The sequence below is a fragment of the Felis catus genome, chromosome A3 (genome assembly GCF_018350175.1).
Source record: "Felis catus isolate Fca126 chromosome A3, F.catus_Fca126_mat1.0, whole genome shotgun sequence".
NCBI classification, from domain to species: Eukaryota; Metazoa; Chordata; class Mammalia; order Carnivora; family Felidae; genus Felis; species Felis catus.
The window spans coordinates 19,595,315-19,618,648 of record NC_058370.1 but is presented as its reverse complement, the minus strand read 5'-3'; the positions used below and the strand labels follow the sequence as shown (position 1 = coordinate 19,618,648).

Genomic DNA, 23,334 nt, shown 5'->3' with positions numbered 1-23,334 from the left:
TCCTATGGGTTTTTTTTAATATGGCCCCCAAATTCTTTGACATCTGTCTCACTGAGAGATGGGGTCTCTGTCTCCCTCCCTGAATTCAGGCAGGTCTATAACATCTGACCAACGGCACACAGTAGAAGTGGTCCCGTGCAGTGACCAGGCCTTCAGCAACTGGCAAATTCCCCCGCCCGTATCTCAGGATGCTCCCTCTTTGGGACCCAGCCTCCACGCCGTGAGGAAGCCCACGGAGACAGCTCCTGCAGAGAAAGACCCAGAGCCAGAACCGACTTGCCAGCCATGTGTGAGTCACCTTGGAGGTGGGTCCCCGGCCCCGCTTGATCCGCCCCAGCCAATGCTACGCGGACAACAGCTGTCCCTTCCATACACTGCTCAACTGCCGATTTGAGAGCCAAGTAGGCGACGGCTGTTTCCAATCACCTGTTGGGGGTCATCTTTACGCAACAGCGGAGACTCAGAGTAGTTGCCCAAGAAGCAAATGCTGCTGGACAATTCAGTGTTTGGACTCCCGGAGTCTATTAGGAACCAGCCCGGCCCCTGCCTTCTCCTTCAAGGCCAGACCCCGTGCTGCCACTTCTAGGAGAGTAAGTGAGGATAATTCCAGGTTCCGAACATAGAATCTCCGAGTTCTGGTCTCTCTGAAACCTCAGGGAAATTAACCATCTTCTCTGAGCCTCGGTTTCTTCATCTGCAAGGGAGTGATGATAGGACCTAGGTCATGGTGTTGCAATAAGGAATGTAAAGCAGAGACTGGCAAACCCCTTTTGTGAGGAGGCAGATGGTGAATGTTTTAGGCTTCGAGGACCCTACGGGCTGTCACCACTCGATTCTGCCATGACAGCAAGAAAGCAGACACAGGCGACCATAAACAAATCGGCATGGCTGTGTGCCAATAAAACCTCTTTCACAGAAGCAAGATCTGGCCTGTGGGTCAGAGACTTCAGACCCCTGCAATAAAGGATTGGGAAAGTTCCCGGCATAAGTGCCAGCCACCCTTAGCATATGCATTATTGTTGTTGATATAAATGCAACTGTCTTTAGGCAGCAGAGTTTGTTGGGGATTTCACCAGCCCCATAACCACAGGGTTCACCAAAAAGTGTTCACGCCAACATCACGAGCGACAAGCCTAGCGACAAGATGAGTCACCCTAAGTCAGTGACGCGGAGGAGCTTCAGAAGCTGCTCCGCCACCTTCCTTGGGAGCGGTCTTGCCCATGTCGCCTTACCTCTGGACACAAGGCAGTTCTCTAAAACGAACATATGCGTCGCAGGCCTTCCCGGGGAAACTGATGCTTCAAATCCAGAGCTAAGACATTGTCTCATGTGTCATCACGTCTTTCAGCTGAGAGCCCCTGGGCAGGGATTTTGGAGGAGTCCAGCTTTAGGGTAATAAAAGGAAGGAAGGAAGGAAGGAAGGAAGGAGAAGGGGGAGGGCCCGGGAGGGACAGTAGTGGTGAAGAGGCTGGAAGAAACGTGCCCCCCATCAATTCTTCTCTCTGGGCTGTCCGTTCACGCACTCGCTCACTCAGGTCTGTGTATCGCTTGCCAGCTGGGAGCCGGGTCCTGGGCTGGGAGTGGGGTCACTGAGAGTGACGGAGACACTCCGAATCCTGCCTCAGGGAGGGGGCCCCCCTCCAGCGAGGGGAAGAGGCCATTACGTAAGTCGTGGCAGTAATAGTGTTGTGTGTTGTGAAAGGGGAAGTGGAGGGTGGGGACCACCATTTGGGGGTGGGGGACCTGGCCCAACTGGGGGTCAGGGGAGGTCTTCTCAAGGAAATGACACTAAAGCCAAGACCAGGGGAATGAATGGGGATTAGTCATCCCCCTCTGCCTTCCTCCTCTTCCTGAGTTTGCCCTTGTGCTCAGATAAACCCTCGCCTGCCCAACACCCATCCATGCAGAAGATCACTCTCCCTCCCTCCTCCCGGGCCCAGTCCTCCCTTGCCTGCACTGCCTTATAAAACATCTCTTTTCCCTCACCTAAACCTTTACTGAAGTTTCAATGCTTTTAGGATAAAAACTTAAAGCCTTCATAACATGACCCACTAGACCTTGTGTGACCCAGTTCCTGATACCTCTCCAGCCTTACCTCACAGTCTCCCATTGGTAACTCTGCTCTGGCCACCCTGGATTATTGTCCAGGCCTTCCTACCACAGGCCCTTTGCACATGCTCTTTCCTTCCTTAGAATACTTTTCCCTTGTCTGTTTATCTACTTGTCCTTCAGATATCAGATCACTTGTTTCCTCAGGAAGGCCTTTCCTGACCTCCCCCAACTCATTAAAAAAAAAAAAAAAAAACCTCTCTTTTTAAGTTTTCAAAGCCCCTCTGGTTAGCACCTACCACAGATGCAATTTCCATGATCAGTGGGAAGACTTAACTAACGCCTGTCTCCTCAAAGACACCATGAGCCCCAGAGACTTATCTGTATTTTTTTACAGCTTCACTCTAGTATCAGGGCCCAGCACCCAGTGGGGGCCTGGTTAAAATATCTATTCCAGGGGCACCTGGGTGGTGCAGTCGGTTAAGTGTCCGACTTCAGCCAGGTCACGATCTCGCGGTCCGTGAGTTCGAGCCCTGCGTCGGGCTCTGGGCTGATGGCTCAGAGCCTGGAGCCTGTTTCCGATTCTGTGTCTCCCTCTCTCTCTGCCCCTCCCCCGTTCATGCTCTGTCTCTCTGTCCCAAAAATAAATAAACGTTGAAAAAAAAAATTAAAAAAATAAAATAAAATATCTATTCCAATGACTGAAATGTTGGAGGAAATCTCTGCTGCCATAGCATTTCTACATTACCTGGAGAGTAAAAAAAAAAAAAAAAAAAAAAAGCCCGACCCTGCTGAGCATGTATATATTTTCGGGTTTGAGTGGGCCTGGCATGGTGAGGGAAGAAAAATCTACTGCAGAGTCAAGAGAGCAAAGTTGGAGTCCCATCTCCAAATGCTCTTTGGGTCTAAGTTTCCTCATGTGTGAAGACAGTGAAGGAACAACTTCCCCCCTCCCCCAACCTCCTCCTGGACCTGCTGTGCACAGTGAGACCCTTTCAAGAATGGACATGATGAGTTCATGATGGCTCCGCATCCGCCCGAGAATCACGACAGAGGCTTGAGCCCACGGGGCCCCACTGCTCTATGCAGACGCGGCTGGGGCAAAAAACACAGCCCTGGGAGGGACACGTCCAGGAAGACGAGGACGTCTGAATGTACCTGTGCCACCACAAGCCCAGCAGCATTGATCGCCAGCCTTGTAGAGGGAACATTTGCCTTTCTTCCCCTTCCAAATAATTAAAGTATAATATTTTATGGCCTGATAAAATTTACTGGGACCCTTGGCACGTAATTATAGTGCTTCTTTAAAGGAGACCCCATAAAAGATGCATGATTAGAAAGTTAAGGATCTGGATAGAATTACAACGATGTGACAAATAATTTACAAGTGATAAACTGTCCGAGGGGGAAAAAAAATTCCAATAACTTCTGATGAAGACTAACAATTAAAATAATAAATCCCCCAAGAGCAAGGGTAAACCTTTCTTCTTGGTCAAAGGCTTACACTCCATGAGCCCAGCAAGACGAGCAGGGCTTCTCATCAAAGTCAAACCCTGGGCTCACCGGGCGTCTATTCTTTCTGGACGTATGTATTTATTTTTGTACTTAAGCACTTACTTATTTAATCTTTTCAGTCATTGACTCATCTGCTCATCTATCCTTTTGTTGTTGTTGTTTCTAGCCCTTCTTCCGTTCCATCATCACATACATTCATCATTCCTTCCGTCCCTCTGTCCACCCACCGTTCCATTCATTCATTCATTCCCCTACCCATTCATCTATGCCCATCTGTTCATTTACCCATTTATTAGCGACTTGTTCACTTGTTCATCTATTCATGGATCCGTCACGCATTTATTTTTCCTCCACTTACCCCTCCACGTGTCCACGCCATCCACGTGTATTGTTTTTCTGTGCTACAAAGACTCTTCTCTATGTCCTAAGGCAGCACTGTCCCACAGAACTATAAAGTGAGCCACATAAAGGATTTTAAATTTTCTAACAGCCACATTAAAAAATAAAAAAAGAGGGGGCACCTGGGTGGCTCAATCAGTTGAGTGACTCTTGATTTCAGCTCCGGTCATAAACCCTGGGTCATGGGATTGAGCCCCCACTTTGGGCTCTGTGCTAAGTGTGGATTCTGCTTAGGATTCTCTCTGTCTCTCCAACTTCCCATTCTCCCCTTCTTGCATACTTACATACCCTCTCTCTCTCTCTCTCTCTCTGTCTCTCTCTCAGTAAAATAAAATAAAAAATAATAATAAATAAAGTTAAAAGAACCAATGAAGTCAATTTATGTAATAATTACATTCTTTAATAATTATTGTTGTTATGGAATGGTGTAAGTCTTTTAACATACGTCACATATTTATTTTCATACAAAATATAAATCCTATTTACTGACATCATCATTCATTTTATTTTAACTCCGTAGAGCCAACGTATGATCATTTCAACATGTCGTCAAGATAAAAACATTCACCAGTTATTTGACATCTTTCTTTTCATCCTAGGCTTTCAAAACCCAGTGTGCATTTCACACCTGCAGCTCAGCTCAGCCGGACTAGCCACAGTTCAAGTGCTCAACAGCCACACGCACGTGGTCCACGGCTACCATATTGGACGTCCCAGTTGTAGATCTCTGAAGATGAATCTGAGAGCTTTTGCCCTCGGAGAGTTCACACTCAGGTGAGGACAGAGCGCTGAGATTTGCTGACTGTTGGGACACAGTGTATCTCAGTCACCATCTCACTTCATCTTGACATTCAAGCTATAAGATACTCCCATTCTATCCTTGGGGAAGCTAAGACTCACAGAGAAGCGGTAAAAAGTTCTGGAATAAAATAAATTGAGCACCCCCAAAACACTGCTCAAATGGGCAGACAGAGCAGGGACTCAGCAGGTAGGGAAACTTGAAGGGGGTTGCCTAGCTCGGTCCAAGGCCTGTGAGGGCCTGGAATCAGGCACTGAGCCAACCTGGAGGTAGGGGAGAAGCCTCACCACAGAAAGATCTTTCCAGACAGAGCAGACACACAGAGAGAAAAGAGAAGAGTTAACACTCTGATGCGACCAAGCTCTGGTCCCCGAAATCTTCAAATATCTCACGGCAGGGACACAGGGTGTAAAAGAACATAGTTGGGAGAATTTAGAAAGAAAGAAAGAAAGAAAGAAAGAAAGAAAGAAAGAAAGAAAGAACTCACACAGGTCACGACTAGCCTTTTGCACCCAAAATCACCGTCTTCCATCCTTTCATAACACAGCACGCGAGGATTCTGTGGCCAATCATCTGCATGGCGCCCAGGCCTGGAGAGGGCGACGGTGTCCCTGATGGCAATGACACAAAGGTGATGGTCCTAAGAGTCACAGGAGCTCACATTACCGAGCATTTTCACCGTGTTCCAAGCACTCTGACTGCACGGTTCACTGACCCCTTTATTTCAGAGATGGGGAAACTGAGGCGTTTTCCCAAAGCCCACTAAATGCCATCTGCCATGTGTTCCCTGCAGAGACCCCCGAATGAGCGTTTCACTGGAAACTGGCCCTGCCAGACGGGATATGGGCTGGGGGGACGGCCGCTGGGGACCCGGAGCTCCTCTGGGTCGCTGTTTCCACCAAGTTCACGGTCCAGTGGGGAAGAGGAATCTGTGGCAGATAAAGGCCTGTCAGAGTTCCCGGCGCTGTGCTAGATATCCCAACACAGCCAAGTGGAAACAAAGAGGGAAGCTAGCTGTCTGTCACCCCCCCCCCCCACCCCGTGGGGCTGGAGAGGCAGTCAGCAAGGCTTTACTGAAGGGGTGATACTCGGGCATCACCAGGCTTCCTGTGACTCCCCCGGCAAGAAGTAATCTCTCTCCCTTCCACAGATTAGCCCCTTTGTCAGGTCCTCAGAGCCCAGGCCGAGCCCCGGCCCCCACTGGGACAATTTCCGCTGCCCTCCCTCTCCTTCCCCAGCACAGCCTGCTCATTCTGTAATCCCCCCGCAGGCACCAGGGAAGCTTTATACTTACTCAACGTCATAACGGATCAATGGAGAAATACAATCGCTGGGATTTTGGAGAATGTATATATTTGTTTAAAAACCCCTGTCTTTCTCCGGGTGCAGACAAAACACTGCCAGCTTAACACCTCCCAGAGATGCCCTGTGGGAAGATTTCGGGGCTTTAAGCTGTCAGTAGCAATATCAGTCAGACGGGCTTCGCGGTGGCCTCTGCTCTGGAACAGGAGAGACGTGGCAGAGGAGTGGGACAGGGGAGATAGACGGAGCTGAAGTCAGTGGAGACAGAGCAAGAAAGGGAGAGAGACGGCACCGGCACTCGGGACGGGAGACGACGGCTGAGAAAGGGCAGTGCCGACTCGGGGGCCCTGAGCCACTTGGGTGGGGGAAGACAAGAGTCAGGAAGACACAGGCCAGGCTCAAAGTGAGCCAGGAGCCAAAACAGGACAGACATCAAGTCATCGACGAGATTGGGAAGGCGAGGCAGACGGACAGAAAAGGAAGGAGGGTGAGGGGGCCCGGTGGGATGTCTAGAGCACACGCAGCCCCCACCTGAGGCCTGTGCTCAGCTGTTACCCCTGCCTCGAGGATGCTTTGCCTGCTTCTTGTATCGCTGGCTTTTTCTCCTCTCTCCTCAGAAAGGCCTCCAATGGCCACTCGAGGCAATGAAGGTCTGCCCTACTTGCTCCCAGCTATTGTCCTCCAACAGAAAACAACACTCAGTGGGTTTCTTTTCTAGAACTTGTTAGCTTTTTATTATTCACTTGTTTATTATTCATACCCAGGGCCACTGCTGTCTTGTCATAACCTCAGGGCCTAGAATAATGCCTGGCATAGAATAGGTGGTACTTAATGGTTGAAAAACAGATAATAAATGGAAGGAAGGAGGAAGAGAGAGGGAGGGAGGAAGGAAGGAAGGAAGGAAGAAGGAAGGAAGGAGAAAGGAAGAAGGAAGGAAGGCAGGCAATGAAGGCAAATCAGTCTCCAGCTACTTGGTCATGCAGGTTGGAAGACCAGGATTTGGGGCAGGGTTGGGGTTGACTGGGAATGGATGCCTGTCCTCTGCAGCTGGGCACAGGCAGAGGCCGTCTGTGACAGAGACCTGTGGCAGCAGGGGGCAGGGCCTGCATCCGACACCGATGGGCATCAGCCAGACCAAAGAGGATCCTGGGAAGAAGGCTGCTGGGGAGCTGAGCACTTTCCCTCCCGCTCTGAGGGTCCCTTTGGAGTTCCGTCCAGATAGAAATGGTTTCATCCATGACTTCGCTTTGTCTAAAGTTCGAAATGGTCCTGTGGGCAAAAGTGCGTGACTCCCACGTGTGCTTCTTGGGCGGTGAAAGTCCCTAACTTAATGGGACTCCCATCAGCCCCATTAGGACTCACGCAGCCTCCCTCCCGTGCAGGGCTCTCTGCCTCTATGGAAAGTGCTCTCAGGAGCCATTTTGCAAAACCAGCCCCTGCTGACCAATGCCGGAAAGCACCTCAAGGGAGAAGCTTCCAGTCCAGATTGGAGTGCTTTGGCTTCCTGGAAGTCCCTGGTGAAGACCAGTCCTCTTTCGGAGGCCAGACAAGAGGCCATTACGTGTGTTTGCACCTTGAGGCTAGCACGGAAGCGGTATTGGCCTGCTGGGGTGATCTGGCTGCCGGAAAGCCAGAGAGAGGCTGGGCAGCTTGGCAGGAAGGAATCTGGGTATGAAATCCCAGGGTGAGGGGACTGCTCCCGGCCACTTACAGTGTGCCCCAGAAATAGTGACTCAATTCAACAACAACATCCGAAGCCACCCACAGCCCCTCCCCCACCCCCGCCACAACGACTCTTTCTTTTTGCCTCCCTGCCCTCACTCACATTTACCCAAACGTGACACTCTTGCTTTCGCAGAGTAAATTCCAGGTCACATTTTACTTTCCTGGTAATTGTGTAATAAACATCTTGCGTGTTTCAACGAGACCTCCATCACTGACACTGTTGACAAGTCCGTTGATGTCCCCGCTTCACCTACCAGTCCCCTGTAAATGATCCTCTGAGGGTTACCCAGGTGCTTGCCCCAACAGACACTGATGCAGCAAACATCTCTGCTTACGCCTATTCCTTCCTTCAACATTCTTTTCTCGGGATAAATACCAGGGTGCGACAATAAATGGTCACATCATCCCCGAAGTTTGTAAGAATTTGGATGGTCACAAGCAGTGTTTGTGTATATGATTTTTTGACCCAACCTCACTAGAATCGGGCATCATTGCATAATTTTTTTTCCTTAGGTGATTGATGTAAGTTATTGTAATTCCCTTGGACAGAATTAAGAATGAACATTTTTGGGGGCGCCGGGGTGGCTCAGTCGGTTGAGCTTCTGACTTGGGCTCAGGTCACGATCTCGGCAGTTTGCGGGTTCGAGCCCCGCATCGGGCTCTCTTCGGTCAGGCCCCACTGCAGATCCTCTGTCCCCAGTCTCTCTCTGCCCCTCCCCCTTCCCCTGCTTGTGCTGTCTGTCAAAAATAAAAATAAACATTAAAAAAAGAAGAAGAGTGAACATTTTTTAAATGCTTGTTTATTCTTCATATTACTTGTATGTGAATTTTGGTTTACAGGTCGATTCAGCTCACCTTCTCACTCCTTTTCTGCATCTGTAAGTTTGGGCATAAATCACCCCCCTCTGGGAAATAAGGAATGATCTATTCAGAGGTTGGCATCATAAACGACGGGCATCACTCAGAGCTTGGAATACGGTCCTCACCCCGGCCTGGGGGCAGCCACACCGAAGGACAGCCATATTTCCTCCCAGCCCGTCATCTGCTGACCTCTGACCGGGCTAGGCTGGGAGGCTACCGATGTTAATGCACTCTGTGCGTCAGGCATCGTGTTCAGCACTCTCCATAAACGTCTCACTCAGTCCCTCCACTGACACTGAAAAGTGAACATTAGAATCTCCATTTTGTAGACGGAATGGAGAGAAGTCAAGTTATTGACACAACACCACCCAGACCAGATTCGAACCCAGATCTATGGGTTGATAAGGCTCACGGCATAACCACTGCCCTAGCCTTGGATGGAAACTATGACCAAAGGGTGTTAAAAGTTGTTGGTGAACATGATACCATTTGTATTAGTTCGGGCCCTCCAGAGAAACAGAACCAATAGACTCTACAGAGATGTGCATGTAAGAGGAAATTTATTCTAGGAGCTGGCTGATGTGATTGCCAAGGCTGAGAAATCCCGCAAGCTGCCATCTACAAGCTGGAGTAGCCGGAAACAGGGTGGTGAGATTCAGCCGAAGGCCGGAGGTCTGAGAAGCCCCACTGGGAGCTGGGAAGCCCAAGAACCAGGAGCTCCGAGGCCTGAGAGGGTAAGATGGACGTCTCAGCTCAAGTGGAGACAAAGTCACCCTCACGCTGCCTTTTCCTTCTGGTCGGGCCCTCGACAGGTTGGATCACGCCCCCCGCCCCATCCTCGTTACTCTGTCTACTGATTCTGCTAATCTTTTCCAGAGATACCCTCACAGACACACCTACAGGTGCTTCACTGGCATCCCTTAGCCCTGTCAAGTTGACACATAAAACGCACCATCACATCGTCTCTACCCTAAAAGAGCTCACAGTCCTCTGGAAAGACAAGTAGGAAGAGTCACAAAACCACGGGTAATAACGACACGTGTGGTCAGGGAGCTGTGGGGGCACCGTGAGAACCCCTTGCTTTGGAGCTGAGGAAGGCTTCCTGGAGGAGGTGATGCCCCATGGGGTGTTGAGCGCGAAAGACGACTTGCTTGGTGGACAAGGATGAGACTGCAGTGCAAAGGGAGAGCTGAGACCTGGGCCTCATATGTCTGCAGGGGGAAAGGGCTTATGGGTAAGTATGGAGGGGAGGTTTTGGAATCGGACAGACCCCGTTTTGAACTCTGCCTCATCTCACTAGCTGTGCAGTTAGTCATTTCACTCCCTGAGCCTCAGTGTGCCCGTCCTTAGAACAAAGACACCTGTTTTGCCAGTTGTCGAAGGGACTAAGGAGCCCATGAAAGTAAAGCACTCAGTCCAGCACCTGGCCAGAGAAGTGCTCAGAAGTGCCAGGTTCTTGCTGCCACCTCAGAGGATTTCCCACTTCCCCTACCCGACCTTCCTTTCCACAAGCAAACTCGGGAGTGTGACCCGTGAGGAGTGGCTTCCAAGGACACATACCTGTGAGCACACGCCTCTCTGGAAGCAACAGAGGGCAATGAAAGCCATCTGGGCTTTGAATTCAGCCACATCTGACTTCATCCCACTGCAGCCACTTTGCAGCTTGGACCTTACACCTTGGACAAGTCACTTACCTCCACGGAGGCTCAGTTTCCTCCTCTGTAGAAAAGAGCCAGCAAACCCTGCCTTAGGAATTCTCCTGGCCCATGAGCACAGTGGCCTGCACATCCACAGGCTCTCAGTGGTCAGCGAAAGCCCCCGAAAGCCCTCGTCCTTTTGGTCACCACGCAGGCACTCACAGCGGTGGTCTGATGCAAACGTCCGTGCTTCTATTAATCTACACAGGGGAGCAGCAGCCCCTTTGGGACTTCCCCAAGGGCCCCGGGGCCCGTCACCCTCTGGGGCACCCCGCCCGGCAGGGTCTAAAGGTAGTAGCCTCTACTCCCCAGCCCATCGTCTCCACATCCTCCCCTAACTATTGCGGGAAGGAGCATGACTCATGGAGGGGAGACTACTGGCATCGTCTCCACTCTCCCCCCACACCCCCACACCCCCCGCCCCTGCATGGGGCCGGCCAGCAGGCTTGTGGTTAAAGGGCCTGCCTGGGTTGCAAAACAAGCCAGTTTGCTGTGTTCGGCATCACGTGACTCAGCGGGCTCTGGGATGGCCTTTTCTTCCCTCACTCACTGACTCACTGCAGGCTGGCTTGCAGTCACATGGGTTTCTGGGCCTCAGTTCCCCCCCGAGCGCTCCTGGCTAAGGAGATAGAGAAGACTAAATGAGAAGAACTGCTTCATTTTTCCTTGTGTTATTGCACCATGAATGTGTAAATATATTCTCGTTCTGAACAATGTAAAGACAATCAAATATAGAACACGAGAAACAGGAAGCCACCCCTTTGCAGCAGCAAATCTAGTCAATATTTTCCCGAGCATGTTCAAGAGCCCTGTTATTTTTTTAAGTACTTTTAAGTTACATAGAAATCTATAAATACACCCTTCTTTTTTTAAGTTTATTTATTTTTGAGAGAGAGAGAGAGAGAGAGAGAGAGAGAGTACAAGCAGGGCAGGGGCAGAGAGAGAGAGGGAGAGAGAGAGAATCCCAAGCAAGCTGCACCCTGTCAGCACAAAGCCCGACGCGGGGCTCGATCTCACGAACTGTGAAATCACGAGAACTTGAAATCAAGAGTCGGACGCTTAACCGCCTGAGCCAGCCAGGTGTCCCAATGCATCCTTCTTTTTAAAAAGAGTAGAATATTACTGGGAAGGCCGGTACCTCCAATCCTGATCCACTCCAGAGGCAACCCCTAGTGTCAATTATTTCTCTTGCAAATCTCTGTTCTTTGTATGGTGTTATGTGTTACATAGAAGCTCATGGTAAAGGCTAGGGGCCGGGTTGGGGGAGGGAAGGGAAGGGGGCATTTCTATTCTTAGCGCTGCACAATGTATCTTTCTACAACTTGCTTTTTTCATCCATCACAATGCTTCGGAGATTTGCCCGTTGAGCACCCCAAGGTTCCACTTAGTTCTTCTAATGGCTACTTAGTATCCCATACTGGGTGTGTGCCCTAGTCTTTACCAGTTGCCAAGTCCAGACTCCAGGGTTTGCACTGCTCATAAACAATGTTAACATGAACACCCACACACACTCTTCTTTTGCCCACTGCAGGTAGTTCTCGAAAGTCGATGACAAGTGGTAGAATCTGCGCACCCCAGCACATTTAGGTTTCGTACATAGCACTGCATGGTGCTCCCAAGACAGCAGTTCCTCTCTGCTTTCCAGGGGTACAGATATGTGTCCATGTGCACATGGAAACTCCCTTTTGAAGGGTTCATAGTAAATGGTACTCAGTGTCCTGTTGAGAGGCAGCTCAGGGAGTGAGGAAGGCAGGCAGAACATCTGCTCTAGGTGAAAATGATCAACCGCTGAAGCCAAACTCACTAGGGAGAGGGGGAAACTGAAGCCTGGCCAAAGAAATTGACTTGCCCATTAGTTCCCAGTCCCTTCTTGCCAAGCCTGCTCTCAATGGTTAAGAGGAAGCAAATCCTCCTACACAGGAGTCAGGGGAATCTTTTTCCAAACTTAAATAGAATCACGTCCCCTCCTTTGCTTGAGATATTTCATTGGCTTCCTATGCTCTAACTTCAGGACCTCACCCGACCCTTTGCTCTCTGTCTCCAGAGAGCACCAAGATGTCTCCTGCCACAGGGACTTTGCATGTGTTTTTGACTCTCTGAAACATTTCCTGCTCCTCCCCTTCCACACTCACACTCACTTTGCGGATTCCTTCTCCTGTCTGAGATCTCAGTTAAAGCATTCCTTCCTCAGGGAAGCCACCTTGATGATCCCCTTGACCATGCCACAGCCCTCTCAGAATCTCTCTTAGTGTCTTGTATTTCTCCTTCAGAGAACTGCCCACGGATGCAATTTATACTTTCTGTGTAATACTTGAAAAATATCTGACTCACCTACTGAGTCTCCAAGGCCAAGAGCTGGGTATCGCTTTGCTGGATCTCCGGCATTTCAGTCACATAGATGCTCAGTATTATCTGAATGAACGAAGGAGTAACTTTCCTCCTCTCTCCTCACCACATGGCCTTTTGGTCATACTCTCCTCTGGGCCTTCCCCTTCCGTCACCAAGGTTCCCAAGGGAGGCTGCCTCAGCAGGCACACATCGTTCTGATCACAGGAGACAGAGGGTGGTCTGAAAGTCACCTTGGCTTCAGATGTGCCATTCCTGATTTCAAACCCCATTTCAGCAAATTGGACGTGTCATGTTTGTTCTCTGGGACTCAGTTTCTTCATCTGTAAAGTGGGCAGCAACACCCCCCCCCCAGCCGCCCCTTGCAGGATTGTATGGAGCCTGAGTACAAGGCCTAGTCCAGCGCCCTGAACCTCATGTCGGCTCAGTCCTGGGGGAAGCCCTCTCAAACCACATCTCTCATAATCACCTCACTGTGGTCTGAAGCAGATTTCACACTTAGGTTAAGACAACGTTGACCTTCCCCACACTTTCAGATCCTTGCCCTGAATCCAGCAAGGGGAGCTCCATCATCTACCTGATAAACCAAACAGTGTCACCACCAGATGCAGGCACTAAGGGCAGACAGGGGATTAGGAACGGCCCCAGGGACCCCCTGTGACTCTCTAAGACCCGAAGCATTCAGCCAATAGGGAGCAAGCTGGGGTTACCTTAAACCCACACGAGCTTTCTCCCTTCAGAGTAACAACACCGCTCTTCCTTGATGGCACCTGCAAAGCTCCCTAAGGGGCCAAGAGATCTTTCTGGATCCCCAGAAGAAGAGTTGATGAGGAAAGGAGAAAGAGGGGCACTGACTGAGCTGCAGCCTTGGGGATCAATAAGGGACAGGAGAGACTAAGGCTAGGAAGGACATCCTGCGGCCCTCACAGGAGAGGCATCTGGATCCCCAGAGCTGCGTCCGTGGCCGGGAACTCCAGAACGTCCCAGAACGTCCCAGAACATCCCCTGCCCCTTTTGTTTCTCCCTCACCTCTGGCTGTGGGCCTTTGCTTTAAACCAGCCTCATCCCCGGGGCCTCATCTTTCGTCCCACGTTCCTTAGTGCCAGGTCCCAGCCAGACCTGGAGGTGCCCTGGGAGCACGACTGATGTGGCCATGCTCTCGCAGAGCTCACAGGCCAGTGGCTTGTTCCTGCAGCAGCAGGCAAGGAAAACTGGGGGAGCCGTGAGGGGCTACTGGCCTGCTTTGCCGGGTCTGGGGTATCTGGGACCTCAGGACAATGGGATGTTAAGGGTATCAACGGAAGCAAGGAGGAGACCGAGGTCTGCCCCAGACGAGCCAGCCACCAGCCTGCCGTGAGGGGGTCTGGGCAGCCCCCACCCCATCCCCCCTCTCTCCAGCTACTCACCCGCGATTAGTGAGCACACAGCAGGCCTGTTTTCTTTCACTAATGTGTCCCCGGGATCGGCACAGAGCTTGTCACGGTAAACACTTGGAAGGAAGAACAAGAAGGAAGGTTGGGAGGACATGGCTTTGCAGGAAGGGAAAGAAACAAGAACGAAGAAAGCAGAGAGCCCTGCACACATCGATTGATTGATTGATCCACTCTTTACTGTGCCGGACATTGTACTCGACTCTGGGGACACGGGTAAAGCAGATGAGATCCCCGCGTCACGGAGCTTGTGTCCTGACACTTGCAGGGACACCGGCACGCCTTCCTCCCGGTGCGTCCCGGTAGAACAGCAGTCCCACAGAATGCCCAGCACTGTGCTCCTCTGTCAGATGAGCCTGAATCTGCTACAGCCCTTGCTCCCACCTTGGACTTCACCTCAGAGAGTGAAGGCTCTGAGAAGGTGTGCAATTAGAGAAAAGCCTGATGAACCCGGTCTGCTCTAAACACTTTCTGCCCGAAAGCCGCTTTTTCTCAGAATTACATCCCACGGTCTTAAAGGAACCCGGCAGAGGTCACCTCCTGGTCGGCGCCCCCAGGGCAGGTCTGGCCCTTCTGTTCGGCCGCACTCCTCCTCTCTCTGGGCTTATTCCCGACAGCACGTCCCGTGGATGGGTCCCGCAGCCACAGTTTCCGTCCCTGGGTTTCCTGGCACCGGGGAACTGCTCCTTGACTGGGCTCCAGGAAATCATGCTCTGTGCCGTCTTTCTCTGCCGGGGACGGGGCTGTGCGGACGCCTCCTGCTGTTCTGTCCTCGGGGCTCAAGGGCCGGGAGAGGCAGCAGGAGAAGCCAGAAGCCGCAAGAGGCTGGGACTGGGATTTGAACGGCAGGAAGGGAGGCCTGGCCTGACCGGAAGGTCCACACTATTCTGCCAGACCTCCAGGTTTTGACGGAGGCCGAATCCCGCCTGCCAAGGGAACTCAGAGCCTGCCAAACCCCCACGAGGATGGAGACAAACATCAGCCTCGTGTTTCTGATTCACACCATCTCAGCTCCTCAAACCGCTATTTGGTGAAAGCTGCTTACGTTTCGGCAAATCCAAGGACCCTCTTTGCAAACGGTGATTTGGCTTTGTCCTGAGATCTCCGGGCCAGAGTGGGACGATTCCACGCCCGCTCTGCCCCCACAGGCCTCTCCCCCTTCAGAGAGAATTACAGCCTCTAGATGCGCTTCGAGAAACAAACGTCACCTTTCAAACCTCGGTTTCCTCCTCCGTAACCCGGGAGCGGCCCTGATCTCGCAGAATTGCTGAGATTAAATAGCGAACGCGTTATTTAGGCCCCAGGACTTAATAAGCACTAAAGAAGAAGGTATACATTATTAATCGTAGTAGTAGGGTTATTACCAGCATCCTCATCATCGCTGTCCTGTGATTCAGTGAGCCCTTGGAATCTTGGAAACAGTGAGTAGATTCCCGGAGTAGATCTTCTTAGTAGCGACCCCAACAAATAAATCCCCCTTCTCAGAACCCACACTAATGTGGTCCCCTCGCCCACACGGACGCTGGCATTGGCCACGTGATCCGGTTTGGCAACAAGGGGAAGGTCAGGATGACCCAGGCACTGGAGGAGGCTCAGGCATCTAAGACTTCCAGGCAGGGCCCGGGGCCAAACTGGATGGAGCCCCATGGTGAGCCCAGCAGAGAAGCCTCCAGTCAGATGAGCCGCTGCCCTGAACCACCGAGTCCGGGGCAGTGTCTCACGAAGCAATAGAGAACTGATAGAGAGGGCCTACCTCTTTGTCCTCTCCTCCCCTCTGTCACTAGGCCCCCTTTCTCAAGCCTTCTGGTTCAACTGGTCTGTCTCTGTGGGCTGGAGAAATGGTCAGCCTGGAGCCTGGTGAGGGGTCTTGGGTTTATCATCCTAATTCACAACATCCGCCGCCCACGGCTACTCAGACAGACTCCCCGGAGGCAGAGGAGCGTGTCCCCCAATCCCCACCTTAGAGCACAGCCACCTGCCATTGAGAACTAAAACACAAGTGAGTTCGAAGTGATTCCAGACACTGCATTAATCCAGGCTAACGGGAGGGAAGACCAGTCAGAATAAGAAGTGAACTGCACTTTTTCAAAAAAGGTGACCTGTAGTTTTATGGCTCTCGAACTCATATGGTAACTCAAGCTAAATTCTCAAGCGCTACCAACAGCTTGCCCCCTGGGGAAGGTCTGCTGAGTGCAGTAACTTGGTTTGCAATTGGCATATTAATTGCTTGCGTTCTGATATGTTCCTCCAAAGAACCCACCTCTATCTGTGGAGAGCTGATGCCCTTCAATGCTTTGACGTGAACCCTGCAGACGTTTACCCTGCGGGCAGGAGCAATGACCCCACAAAAGTGAATCTCCCGTCCCTGCTCCTTCTAGACTTTGGACCTGTGGTAACCGTGCGTTTATTGGAACATATCAGAGTGTATTCGAGTAGCAGGGGGAGAGAGCTGGCCGGTGCCCATCACAGTACTGACCATTGTTCGTTTCATTCTCCCGGCCACCTTGCGACATAGGGTGACTGTTCATCCCCGCTTCGCAGGTGGAATAACTGAAGGTCAGAGGGTTAAATGACTTGCCCAAGGTTGTGCCGTGTGCCCACTGCCCCAATCAAAGGGGAGCACAGTGAAGCGAGGTTTTAATCACCGTCCTTGCAAGAGCGGGTGTCTGATGGACAGGCACAATCGGGTAGTCGCAGCAAGGCAATTTGTCTCCTGGCATATAAGTCCCTCCCCTGATTCCTCATTGGCTGAGGACTGCAGAGTTTACAGCCTTACCCCGAGGTCCCCTATGCCCACGTAAGGCAAAAAGTACATTCCTTGAGGTGGCACTTCAGTTCTCTGACTCATGCTCATTGCAAATCCCACGAAAAGAAGTCCACGAAATGGGGTGGGGGGAGACGAACCAGGAAGTGAAATGTCTAAGGGTTTGGGGCTCCACTGTGGGTGGACGGGTGGTTCGTACATATTTCCAATAGGTTGTGAGCCTGTTGTTAACTAGACAGCACTGCTTTTATTTGCCATTTCTGAAAATGAGTCATCTCACTTGTCACATACACGTTGGTCTCCAGCCCCTCTCCACTGTCCGTCCCCTCCTCCCTGTGTTTCTTCTTCAGTGTCTGTGTCCATCCAAAGGTCCGTCCAAACCACACCCAAGCCATCTGAAAGACCTCCTGAAGCCCTCTGAGACCTAACTTCTCCTCTGCACCCACTCTGCCACTACCCCAGTCCAGGGAGACCCCGACACCCCCTAACTGGTCTCTCTCCAGCCCTGCTGTCTCCCTCGCATTCATTCCCTTTGTGGCAGCAGAGGGGTCTGCCTAGCCATGCCTGTGCCCTGCAACTTGTAACTCACAGGGAGGAAGGGGTGATGTTCACCAAAGAAGAGCAAAAAGGTGGCTAGGTGAGAAACTAGAAAAGTGGGGGGCCATGTAGGCGGGACAGGAGCCTGAGGGAGGAGAACCAGCCTCAGAAGTCAAGGGACACCCACAGAAATTACTTTACGTGTGAAGGCAAGGCAGCAGAAAAAGTCGAAGTTAACCATACTTTCAATCTGTGCTCCTCCTCTGCAATAATTTACCTCTGAGATGGCCTTTACTCTCTAGAAAAAGGATTATGTGATTAAAAAAAAAAAAAAAAAACCAGTGGACAAGACCCTGAGGAATCTTTACCTTACAAGCTAGAGGACCTTCCAGCCTGATTCTTCCACACACATTGTCCTTTACAAACAACCCCTAAACCTGTCTAAACTTCTTGAGGTTCCGGCAAAGCCCCCACGCTCTCTCCTACCTCAGGGCCTTTGCACGTGTACCTTCCAGAACCTGGAATACTTTTGTTTCTCTAGCAAATTCCTACTCCTAGTTCAGATTTCAACTCACACATCAGTGCCTCCTAAAAAAATCACGCCTGATTCCCCGGTCCCAATGAAATGCATTTCAGATACAGCCTCCTGGTTAACTTCCCCCTCATTAACTATCACTGTGTTCTTATCTTTTTTTTTCCAAATGTTTATTTATTTATTTTGAGGGGAGAGAGAGAGAGAGAGAGAGAGAGAGAGAGAGAGAGAGAGAGAGAACTGCAAGCAGGCTCCACGCTCAGTGGGGAGCCCGACGCAGAGCTCAATCTCACAACTGTGAGGTCATAGCCTGAGCTGAAATCAAGAGTCAGACACTTAATCAGCTGAGCTACCCAGGCGCCCCTGTATTCTAATTCTTATTTCTGCTGATAGTGGTGCTGAATTAACATCGATATAAAGGAATGGATGAATGATTGGTTTATCAACACCGATTTTTGCCTTGCCCTGTCTGTGGGGCCCGGGCAAAAGAGGGCCCAGGGCACACCACATCAGAGACAGACTTCCGTCCAAGGACAGATTCTCTGATCTCAAGGTTAAATAAAAGCTTGTGTCCAAAAGGAGGTCTTTGACATATGGGCTCAAGTGTGGAGCATGCTGGGAACACACTGAAGGGTGAGGGGAGACAGGAGGAGGCACGGGGTGGGGGGAGCGGGAGTTGGGGAAACTAGCTATGGTCAGGACCGAGACATGGGGAACTGCCTCTATTTTCAGTGGGTCTCCGAGGCAGGTAGCACTTAGTCCAAATTTTATGTCCTACTGGGTCGTGGGGAATAGTGCTAGCTATGGAGAACCAGCCTTTGGGAACAGGGGGTAAGTAGGGGTAAAAGCAGAAATTAAGCAATAACACAATGACACAAGGCAACCTGGATATCTTACTTTGGGAGCACGACTCACTCCAGACGACCTGTGATTTCCTGGTCCACAGCCCACATGTCAGATAGAAAGTGTCCCCAGCCAGCTGCTGGACAGAGCAGGGCAGTATCTCTGACTTCTGCTTCTTGGGCTCGGAGATTGGCTGCTAGTTTGCTGTTTCTCAAACTACCCCCAGCTTCACCCATCCCTCACCTCTCCGGCTCGGCCCCTTCTTCAGCCTGATGAGTGAGCCGGCCCCATGAGTGTTTGGGGAGGGGGGGGACACAGCCTGGGTTTGCAAAGAATGATTGATAATCTTGCATAGCAGCTTCGGGAAAACAATGCCCCCATCCCGCAGCCTCAAAGACGTGATAGTGATAGCACGCCTTCAGGTTGATGGCAAATGGAGACTTCCGGGAAGCTGGCAACCACACGGTGGACAGGTGAAGCGTGCAAGGCCTCTTGCCCACCTGTGTTCATAACAACATGACTCATAATCGCTGAAACAGGGAAGCGACCAGGGTGTTGATCAGCAGATGAGCAGATCAACAAAATGTGGTCTCTCCATACAGGGAATATTTTCCAGCCTCAGAAAGGGAGGAAATTCTGACCCATGCTGCAATCTGGACAAAAGTTGAAGGCATGATGCTAAGGGAAGTAACCGGAAACAAAAACACAAGTGCTGTATGATTCCACTTACACGAGACACATAGAATAGACAAGTTCGTAGAGATGGAGTAGAAGGGTGGCTTCCAGGGCCCGAGGGGAAGGGGCTGGGGAGTCAGTGTTTAATGTGCACAGAGTATCAGTGTCGAGAGCTCTGGAGGACAGTGGCTGCACAACAGTGTGAATGTGCTTAATGCCCCCGAGCTGCACCCTGGAAATGGTTAAGATGGAAATGGCAAAATTTCATTCTTTGTGACCACCAGGTAATATTCCACGTATATACACACCACATCTTCTTTATCCATTCATCAGTCGGAGGACACTTGGGCTCTTTCCATACTTTGGCTATTGTTGATAGTGCTGCTATAAATGTTGGGGTGCATGTGACCCTTCGAATCAGCATTTTTGTATCCTTTGGATAAATGCCTAGTAATGCAATTGCAGGGTCATAGGGTAGTTCTATTTTTAATTTTTTGAGGAACGTCCATACTGTTTTCCAGAGTGGCTGCACCAGTTTGCATTCCCACCAACAAAGCAAGAGGTGAAATAAGTCAGAGAAAGACAAATATCATATGATTTCACTCATATGTGAAATTTAAGAAACAAAACAGATGAACAGAGGGGAAGGGGAGGAACAGAGAAGGAGGCAGGGTGGCTGGGTGGCTCAGTCGGTTAAGTGTTGGACTCTTGATTTTGGCTCAGGTCATGATCTCACAGCTCGTGAGTTCAAGCCCCGTGTCAACCTCCATGCTGACAGCTCAAAGCCTGCATGGGATTCTCTCTCTCCCTCTCTCTCTCTGCCTCTCCCCTGCTCATGTGTGCACTTGTTCTCTCTCTGTCTCTCTCTCTTTCAAAATAAATAAACAACAACAACTAAAACCAGGGAGGCAAACCATAAGAGACTCTTAACTATAGAGGACAAACTGAGGGTTGATGGAGGGAAATGGGTGGGGGGATGGGCTAGATGGGGGATGGGCATTAAGGAGGGCACTTGTTGGGATGAGCACTGGCTGTTATATGTAAGTGGTGAATCACTGAATTCTACTCATGAAAACAAGACTACACTATATGTTAACTAACTTGAATCTAAACTTTTTAAAAAATGGTTAAGATGGTGAATTTTATGTTAATGTATTATCCACAATGAAAGAAAAATTTAAGAAAAGGTAGAAAAGTAGTAGAAAGAAATAAAGAAAGAGGAAGGAAGGAAGGAAAGAAGGGCGAAAGAGAGAAAGAAAGAAAAAAAGAAAGAACGAATGAAAGAAAGAGGAAGGAAGGACAAAAGAAAAAAAGAAAGAAAGAAGAAAGAAAGGAAGGAAGGAAAGAAAAGAAAAAAGAAAGAAAGAAATTAAAGAAAAGAAAGAAAGAAAGGAAAGAAAGAAAGAAAAAAAGAAAGAATGAAAGAAAGAAAGAGAAAGAAAGAAAAAGAGAAAAGGAAAGAAAGAAAGAAAGAAATTAAAGAAAAGAAAGAAATTAAAGGAAAGAAAGAAAGAAGTTAAAGGAAAGAAAGAAAGAAAGAAAGAAAGAAAGAAAGAAAGAAAGAAATTAAAGGAAAGAAAGAAATTAAAGAAAGAAATTAAAGGAAAGAAAAGAAAGAAAGAAAGAAATTAAAGAAAGAAATTAAAGGAAAGGAGAGAAAGAAAGAAAGAAAGAAAGAAAGAAAGAGAGAGAGAAAGAAAGAAAGAAAGAAAGAAAGAAAGAAAGAAAGAAAGAAAGAAAGAAAGAAAGAAAAAGGTACGGGCCCTGGAATCAGACCCACCTGGTTTGACTCCCAGTCCCTCCACTGGTAGCCTGTGGTCTTGGGCAAGTTTCCTGTCTTCCAGCCTTGCACGGGCCAAGTCACGGTCAGCCCAGGTCAGAGGACGGTGAGAGGCCAGGAGGTGGTCAGGAGGACAGGGGTCTCTTGCCAGCTGGCCCCTGCCAGAGCCCAGAGCAGAGAAGGGGCTCTCCACCACCCCCTCTGCCTCCCTCCGCCTGCTGTGGCTGTGCAGGACTCTGTTCTCATGTGCTAAGAGCCTCAGACCCCTCACATGGCCAAGAGCATTTCTCTGGTTTTGCTTTAAAGGAGGTACAGGCTTCACCAGCCACACACACACACACACACACACACACACACACTGTGTGACTTTAGCTTCTCTATGCCTCAGTTTCCTCATCAGTAAAATGGGAATGATGAAACCCACCTGGTAAAGTTAATGCAAGGAGTGCCAGTCAAAAGCACAGGGCAGAGCACACAGCAGATGGTGACTGTCCCCAGCGATGCTTTCCCACCAAGCCCCACTGCAAAGCGTCACTCCCATGTCATCGGCTGCCCCCTCAGCAGCTGCTGCCGGGACCCACGGGGGCACCCAGGCCCTCTGGCCCCAGGAAGCAGCCTGACCCTGAGTATCGGGCAGCCTGTGCCCGTGGGCGGCAAGAAACGTTCTCAACGGTCGCAGCAGCCCATGTGAGGCGACCCAGCCTTGGCCCTACGGGCCCTGACCTGTGAGGCGTGACCTAAGCTCTCCCCTGGAGCCCCCCCCCCCCGCCCCAGAGGCCAAGAACGGGGACACTGCGGCTCAGGGCAGCTCCATATCCATTTGGAAGTGAGGAGCTCCGCTCGACAGTGAAGATTACATCTCAGAGATGCCAAGACACTTGCCTGAAGTGACTCTGCTGAGTGGCAGAGCTAGGACCCCTGCGTTTTCTCTTTGTCCTTAAGAGTCTCTGCACAACTCGGGTAAAATGTAGAGAGGCGGGGAGGGAGGTGCCTGAGGATCTCTGCCTCCCCCAAATCAACATTTGTGAAAGTATGTGCTGTGGTTTCCTTCCTGCCTCCCTCCCTTCCTTCTCTCCTTCCCCCTCCCTCCCTTCTCTCCTAATGCTCATCCTGACCCCCTGTGCCTCCCTCTGCCTGTGGATCTCAAGGTCCCCGCTTCTCTCTGTCTCCATACAATCTGTGGGCACAGCCCTGGGAAGCCACGTCAAACCAGTGAGGAGCAAATTCTGCTCCGGGCCGTTGTCTGCGCCATGGGAGGCCTATAACGCTCACTTCGGAAGAAACGCAGGCTTTCACGTGTGTCCAGGGCAAGAGAGACCAGAACCCCAGTCCTCAGAGACCCCGGGCACGTCATCGGCCCCAGCTTCCAGAACCACCTGGTGCTGGCCAGACAGGTCAGGATGTCGGCAGGTCAGGTGTCACCATTCAGAGCCGAGGTTCAGCAAGGTGTGGCAGGCGAGAAAGCAGGAGGTGGATGTTCAGACCGGATGGTGTCATTAATGCCAATTAGGAAAATGGCCCATTATCATCATCTAGTCATCACAACCACAGGGGCGTCCCCCTGGACACCCACCAGGACGCAGCCATTAAATTCCCACCCCCTCCCCTCCTCCTCCTCTTCCCCCATCCCCTGGGGGTGAAGGCCATTCCTTGGCCACACCTTTACTCAGCCAGGGCTCCGTAAGACGGGATACTCTACAACTTGGGAAAGGGGTGCCTCGCAAGGGGAGTGAGCTGCCCGTCTTGGGAGATATTCAAGAGAGTGATGACTTCTTAAATCTAGGGTAGGGAGGATCATCACTGAACTATCTTCCAAAGTCAAAACCCAAGGACCTCTAGGAAAGCCGCAAATTTTATTAGATATATACACTCACAATCCCCACCTTAGAGAAGTGGTCGCTATAACTGAGACAGATTAAAAGGCTCAGGTACACGGTCTGAGGTCTCAGAGCCACATCGCTGTGACTCCGAAAATACCTGGCTTTGTTCTTCCAAATTCCGCTCAAAGGAGACTGGTGGCAGCTTGAGGTTAAGAGCCCAGGCTTAGGAGCCAGACAGACCTGGGTTCAGATATGTCACC

General features: G+C 50.6%; 2 long non-coding RNA genes across 3 annotated transcripts; both read right to left on the bottom strand.

Annotated features, from left to right (window-relative positions):
• Positions 1 to 8,478: 8,478 nt before the first annotated feature.
• LOC102899964 lies at positions 8,479 to 15,000 on the bottom strand. 2 transcript variants are annotated; one of them, XR_006595181.1, is made up of 4 exons: positions 14,661 to 15,000; positions 14,100 to 14,182; positions 12,679 to 12,890; positions 8,479 to 8,945 (listed from the first exon to the last, which is right to left on the bottom strand). It is a non-coding gene; the product is annotated as an uncharacterized LOC102899964 (long non-coding RNA). The 2 variants fall into 2 exon arrangements; XR_439903.4 differs by lacking the exon at positions 8,479 to 8,945 and having other exon boundaries at positions 11,444 to 12,890.
• LOC111559771 lies at positions 9,194 to 10,729 on the bottom strand. The gene is made up of 2 exons (XR_002740970.2): positions 10,345 to 10,729; positions 9,194 to 9,376 (listed from the first exon to the last, which is right to left on the bottom strand). It is a non-coding gene; the product is annotated as an uncharacterized LOC111559771 (long non-coding RNA).
• Positions 15,001 to 23,334: the final 8,334 nt, after the last annotated feature.